Below are 7487 nucleotides of genomic sequence, written 5' to 3' on the forward strand. Positions count from 1 at the left end.
CTCTTGTGGCCAACATTGAGCCAGCTGGTCCTAAGTGAATAATGAAACAAATTCAAGTGTTTGGAAAGAAGGAAGCCAGAGAACGGGAAAGGGCTGCCCCCTTCAGGATGATATTGTCATTACGCTTTCATAGTTTTATTGTTTACACGTCTGTCCTTAGTAATGACGTTGACTCTAGCTCCCAGAGAAGACTTACACTTGATCTGTCTTGCAGGAAAATCAATTTTAAAAACTCACCTGTTACTTATTTTCTACATGTTCTATATTCCTGGCTTCTACAACATATACCAAATAAAACAATCGTAGTAAGCATTCTAACTTATTCTTCCCCAAAACTTCATCAACTATAATTACCTGCAGGAGGCAGCACCTTTGGAGGGTAAGTAAGGATTTAGAAGGATGAATGAATTAGAAAAGTTGGCGATCAAAGATAAATTCTAAATATTGAACATTTTCAGATAAGCTGATTTTGATGGTGTCTAAATCCCTTGGCATTTAAAGTGATGGCTCAGCAGAGGCAGGTGCTTGTCACAACGCCCCATCACCTGAGTCTGATCCCAGGGACAGACACCCAGACATTGTCCCCTGACCTCCACACCTGCGCATGACATGTATATATGACATGTATATGTGCATACACACATAAACATGTAATGAGATATTGTTATGGCTCACACTGTCAGGATTCATCTGGCCTATTGTCTAGGCGTTTGGCCTCTTGTTACGTCTTCCAGGGAAACAGTTACCCACGCTTCAGGAGACACCGGCTCACAGATCAGTGCTCTCAAAAGAGACGTCCTGGGACGAGGCAGTCATTCGTAAGGAAGTCAATGATTCAAAATAATAAAACCGCAATTGCTCATTCACACAGCTGAGTCATCCGAAAGGAACAGAAGTCTGTGCGGTTACTAGTAAATAAACTGAGCGATTCTCAGATGTATGAATATACGGCAGGGCCTTCGGTGACACCTCCTCACTTGGTCCTTAGCCTATTTGATGATATATGCAGGTGCTGACGTCAGAGATACAGGTGTGACAAGTAGGAAGCGTATTCATGGGCGCTGATCGCACTGTGGTGAAAACATGAATGGAATTTGGCTAGAAAAAGATTATTTTGGTAGTTGTACCAATAATTTAAATGTATCTTAAAGAAGGGTCAATAAAAATTGTTTCACATAAATCTGTTCGAAAAGTTTAAAAGCATCAAGAATTTACTGAGGTTCTCTCTTAAAAGATAAAAACAAAACAAAGTTGTAGCCCGGTCGTGACATGAGCTGATCTTTCCTCGTGGGTGCAGACCCTGAATATGGCAGGGGCATAAGGACAGCCGTGCTTGATTTTAGACTGAGTCTTGCTGTGTGTCTTGGGCTGCCCTCTGACCTCGACATCCTCCTGCCTCAGTCTCCCACGTGCTAGGATGAGGGGCATGTACTCCACTTACAGCCAAGACTGCTAATTTTTGAAGACAAGAAAGAAAATCTTTAGTTAAAAGAAAAAGTTACAAACCTTTGTTTGGCTTTCATGTCCGGGAAAATGCTGAAGCAGAACACTGATCAGATGAGTGGCATTCATCCCGAGTAAAGTAAAATGACGTGTTTAGTCAGGTGTGCGGCAGATGCCTCTAATCCCCGCACGTGGGAGGCAGTGGCCAGCCTGGTTTACATAGTGAGTTCCAGTACAGGTAGAGAGGTCCTGTCTTTTTCTCCTTCCTATGTAGATCCATGTATGTCTTTCTTAGGGTCCTCTTTGTTGTCTAGGTTCTCTGGGATTGTGGATTGTAGGCTGGTTTTCCTTTGCTTTATGTTTAAAAGCCACTTATAATTGTCTTTATGGATCTGGGTTACCTCACTTAATATAATGTTTTCTAGATCCATCTATTTGCCTGCAAATTTCAAGATATCATTGTTTTGGTTTTTTTTTTTTGTTTTTGTTTTTTTTGGCTGCTGAGAAGTACTCCATTGTGTAAATCTACCACATTTTCTTTATCCATTCTTCGATCAAGGGGCATTTAGGTTGTTTCCATGTTCTGGCTATGACAAACAATGCTGCTATGAACATAGTTGAGCACATGTCCTTGTGGTATGATTGAGCATCCTTTGGGTCTATACCCAAAAGTGGCATTACTGGCTCCCAAAATTGTAAACAATCTAAAAGATGTTTTAAATATACACATGCACACACATACACACACGCACAGACACACACACACACACACACACTAGCCTGGCAAGATGTCTCAGCAGATACAGGCTCTTGCCAAGCCTACTGGCCTGAGATTGGTCCTTAGGACCCACAAGGTGGAAATCACTGACCCCCAAGAGTTGTCTTCTCACCTTCCCATGGGCAGTGTGGCACCCCCAGTCTCCCCTCCCCCACCATACACACAGGAAATCAATTAAAGAAAACAGTATTGCTTTGTAAAGGCAGACGAACACAAAGTTAATCTAGACTAAAAATGGGTTGAGGTTATGGCGAGTTTGTTAATGCCATAAATCTGTATAACAATGGTAAGTAGTATGTCTCTTCGCTTATTTATTCATCTTTATCATTGCAGTACTGAGGATTGAACCCACACCTCCCAGTAGCTAGACGAGCGCTTTCCTCCTCCCTTCCCTCTCCAGCTCCTTCTGTGTCGCCCTTCCCACCCCACCCCCACAAATTCAAGACCTCATCTTCTTGAATATCTGTCAGGTTCATTTAGTATGGCTCCTATGTGTCTGCGTTTGGGGCAGAACCCCTGGGTTTTGATAACCTATCAGGGGGCTCATCCCTGGAGAAAGTGGACTCTCTTCTCTTACCCGCAACTCTTCATCCAGGGTGGAGACTTGAGAAATTTCCCACATCCACATTGGCACGTCCGTTGATGTGGTTCCTACGCAGATCTTACATGGGGAGCCATATCGCTGAGATTGTGTGGGTGCATCGCCCCTGCCCTATCTAGAAGACGCTGTCACGACACCGACACGCTGGTCCTCTGGCTCCTGTAATTTCCCTGAGCCCTGGGTACAGGGATAGTGTCCCAGATGGACCCCCTGCGACTGGGCCCACCACAGTCATTCTGCACTTGGTCACTATGGGCCTCCGTAGTAGCTTCAGGCCTCATAGCTATCAAGCTATCCTTGGACTTTCTCTGTAGCAGTTCTTGCGCTTGCTCTCTTCCTCCCTCTGCCTTCCAGTTGGTTGGGATTCCAGGACTGCCCACCACTGAGGTCTTTCTGTGAAGCAGGTTTGCAGTAAATACTCTCTATGTCATCTTACATAACACTGTCGTGACACAGGTCGCATTTCATACATGACAAAACCATGGCTTCAAAAGTGTTAACATGCTCCAGGCCATGTCAAGGATTCAGATTTCAAAGTCACGAGTTGGCTCGCAGCCTCCAACCCCATGTTGGAAGCTGCGAGCCACATTCCCTGGCTCACACCCCAGTCCTTTAAAGTTCTATCTCGTTTGGTCATGGGTCCTCAACTCAGTTTTGGAACCGCAGGATAAAGGTCACTCTTCCATATGATGCAATCTCCCGCTTGCTAAACAAAGCCTCTGCTGTGGAGAGAATCCACCGGGGTCAAGAACACGATCAGAAGCGCAGGGGGAGAAGAGGGCACTGTGTGGAGTGGTGGGAAAGGCCAAGAGTCTTCAAACTCTTCTGAAGGCGAGGAGTCGGCTTGCTGACAGACTGACTTTCTGTAAAGTGTGCCGCCAGTCAGCGATCCAACTGCATTCTCCTGTGGTTCAGCCAGAATTCTGCGGCTCTAGGTTTGGTGTAGGAAGGGAGAAAACAGGAGAGTCTCACGTGGACCAGTCCGGGCATGCTCATTCTCGTCTTCACTCATCAGCAAGTCAGAGCCAGCTCTCTCCTGTCTCCTGGAGTCCTTAGCCCATTCTCCTCTGGAATGAAACCATACCTATCACAAGCTCCAAACGAATCATTTTTTGAGACACAAGAAGTCTTAAATTATAAACAAGGATAATGAACTTAAAAGAATTAAGGTATTCCAAGCAGAGATGGCCATGTGTGTCCAGAGACTGGGAAAGCAGAATCGCTGAGGGATACGGAAGTAGCTGAATCCTGCTAGAGGAAAACCGGGGTAGAAAAGCAGGGAAACTGAGTCAAAGCCTGCCAACTTTGGTTTGAAGTGTGCACCACCTTTCTCTATTTGTGTTTCTTTGGGCTGGTTACTATGAACTATGACCATGGATGCTCAGCATGTGGGTCGTGACTCCCACAAGGGGTCACATATCAGATATCCTGTGTATCAGATATTTATGTCACGATTCATAACAGTCACAGACTTATAGCTATGAAGTAGCAATGAAATAATTTTATGGTTGGGGGTCACCACAACATGAGGAACTGCAGTAAAGGGTTGGAGCATTAGGAAGGTTGAGATACCCTGAGCTTGTGAGATTTTAGAAATTTTAATGAAGAAACAGCAGGAAAGGAGTGGATTTAGAGGAAGGTGTTTGGGTTTGGAAGGAAGGTGCTCCTTCCTTCCTTCCTTCCTTCCTTCCTTCCTTCCTTCCTTCCTTCCTTCCTTCCTTTCTTGGCAGGGTTTTTCTGTGTATCTCTATCCTGAAACTCACTTTGTAGACCAGGCTGGCCTTGAACTCTCAGAGATCTGTCTGCCTCTGCTTCCCATGTGCTGGGATTAAAGGTGTGCGCCAGGTACTAGGTGTGTTTGATATTTGGCACACTGTGTTTGAAATGAGTAGTCAAGAGCACAGGGCATACTGAGGCCTGAGTGAACACAAACTCAGAGAGGCAGAGGTCTCCATTTAAAACAAAAGTACATGTGCAACAGAAGCCATAGAAAGGCTTCGAAGGTGAGTAAAAAGTGAGGAGATAATGAGAGATGGTGGTAGAAACAAACTCAATGCCAAGGGCTATAGAGGCAAGGCAACAGGGAGGAAGGGGGAGCGGTTAGGACCGCAGGACCACACACCAGAGTCTTAGCTGCCAGCTTAGACACCTGGGTGGCAAGGACAGCCATCACTGAGAATGGAGACATCATGAAGGGAGTGGGTGTAGAGAAACTTTGGAGGTTTGGTCCCTGCCTGGCATCTGTCATGTTTGATGTCCTAAGTTTGAAAAAAGTGGCCCCATACTGACGAACGCACGGTAGGCAATGGGTGTGTCAGGTAGGCCCGAACCCATTCAACTCTGCCCAACTTATTCAGTGTAATTGCTTATACTTCTGGACTGAAGCACAGCTAGGTTTCGTTCATTGTTCATGTTGCTCTGATATTGTTTAAGGTAACAGGCCCCATCCAGAAAACAGTGCCACTCTGGGAAGTTTTTCTAACCCAAGAGCATTATTGTTCCACACCAGTGCTCAAAGACAGTACTGAACTCAGAGACAATTGCATCAGACACAGGCTGTCCTTTGGAGCTTGTCCTATTGACCTTGCTTACACACTCTGCCCTTGGCTGAGATGAGTGGATGTGGCTGGGGGCAGATGTGACTCGGCACGTTTCTGGTTTTACACTCTTCAGTCGCTCACAGCGAGGGCTGGGAGATGGCTCTGAGGGTAAAGGTGCTTGCCACACAGCCTGGTGATGTGAGTGTGGTCACTAGGATCCATGAGAAGGGGAGGACCGGCTCCACAAAGTCGTAGCCTGACGTTAACATGCATACACATGTGCACCCCACCCCCACAAATTCAAGACCTCATCTTCTTGAATATCTGTCAGGTTCATTTAGTATGGCTCCTATGTGTCTGCGTTTGGGGCAGAACCCCTGGGTTTAGATAACCTATCAGGGGGCTCATCCCTGGAGAAAGTGGACTCTCTTCTCTTACCCGCAACTCTTCATCCAGGGTGGAGACTTGAGAAATTTCCCACATCCACATTGGCACGTCCGTTGATGTGGTTCCTACGCAGATCTTACATGGGGAGCCATATCGCTGAGATTGTGTGGGTGCATCGCCCCTGCCCTATCTAGAAGACGCTGTCACGACACCGACACGCTGGTCCTCTGGCTCCTGTAATTTCCCTGAGCCCTGGGTACAGGGATAGTGTCCCAGATGGACCCCCTGCGACTGGGCCCACCACAGTCATTCTGCACTTGGTCACTATGGGCCTCCGTAGTAGCTTCAGGCCTCATAGCTATCAAGCTATCCTTGGACTTTCTCTGTAGCAGTTCTTGCGCTTGCTCTCTTCCTCCCTCTGCCTTCCAGTTGGTTGGGATTCCAGGACTGCCCACCACTGAGGTCTTTCTGTGAAGCAGGTTTGCAGTAAATACTCTCTATGTCATCTTACATAACACTGTCGTGACACAGGTCGCATTTCATACATGACAAAACCATGGCTTCAAAAGTGTTAACATGCTCCAGGCCATGTCAAGGATTCAGATTTCAAAGTCACGAGTTGGCTCGCAGCCTCCAACCCCATGTTGGAAGCTGCGAGCCACATTCCCTGGCTCACACCCCAGTCCTTTAAAGTTCTATCTCGTTTGGTCATGGGTCCTCAACTCAGTTTTGGAACCGCAGGATAAAGGTCACTCTTCCATATGATGCAATCTCCCGCTTGCTAAACAAAGCCTCTGCTGTGGAGAGAATCCACCGGGGTCAAGAACACGATCAGAAGCGCAGGGGGAGAAGAGGGCACTGTGTGGAGTGGTGGGAAAGGCCAAGAGTCTTCAAACTCTTCTGAAGGCGAGGAGTCGGCTTGCTGACAGACTGACTTTCTGTAAAGTGTGCCGCCAGTCAGCGATCCAACTGCATTCTCCTGTGGTTCAGCCAGAATTCTGCGGCTCTAGGTTTGGTGTAGGAAGGGAGAAAACAGGAGAGTCTCACGTGGACCAGTCCGGGCATGCTCATTCTCGTCTTCACTCATCAGCAAGTCAGAGCCAGCTCTCTCCTGTCTCCTGGAGTCCTTAGCCCATTCTCCTCTGGAATGAAACCATACCTATCACAAGCTCCAAACGAATCATTTTTTGAGACACAAGAAGTCTTAAATTATAAACAAGGATAATGAACTTAAAAGAATTAAGGTATTCCAAGCAGAGATGGCCATGTGTGTCCAGAGACTGGGAAAGCAGAATCGCTGAGGGATACGGAAGTAGCTGAATCCTGCTAGAGGAAAACCGGGGTAGAAAAGCAGGGAAACTGAGTCAAAGCCTGCCAACTTTGGTTTGAAGTGTGCACCACCTTTCTCTATTTGTGTTTCTTTGGGCTGGTTACTATGAACTATGACCATGGATGCTCAGCATGTGGGTCGTGACTCCCACAAGGGGTCACATATCAGATATCCTGTGTATCAGATATTTATGTCACGATTCATAACAGTCACAGACTTATAGCTATGAAGTAGCAATGAAATAATTTTATGGTTGGGGGTCACCACAACATGAGGAACTGCAGTAAAGGGTTGGAGCATTAGGAAGGTTGAGATACCCTGAGCTTGTGAGATTTTAGAAATTTTAATGAAGAAACAGCAGGAAAGGAGTGGATTTAGAGGAAGGTGTTTGGGTTTGGAAGGAAGGTG

The 7487-nt window shown here is 46.5% G+C and overlaps 1 protein-coding gene across 1 annotated transcript in view; it reads left to right on the forward strand.

Moving 5' to 3' along the window:
* Nr1h4 (nuclear receptor subfamily 1 group H member 4) overlaps positions 1-7487 on the forward strand; it is a 44988-nt gene that overhangs the window by 34996 nt on the left and 2505 nt on the right. The gene's annotated exons all lie outside the window — the stretch shown is intronic.

The sequence above is a fragment of the Microtus ochrogaster genome, chromosome 24 (assembly GCF_000317375.1).
Source record: "Microtus ochrogaster isolate Prairie Vole_2 chromosome 24, MicOch1.0, whole genome shotgun sequence".
Taxonomy (NCBI): Eukaryota; Metazoa; Chordata; class Mammalia; order Rodentia; family Cricetidae; genus Microtus; species Microtus ochrogaster.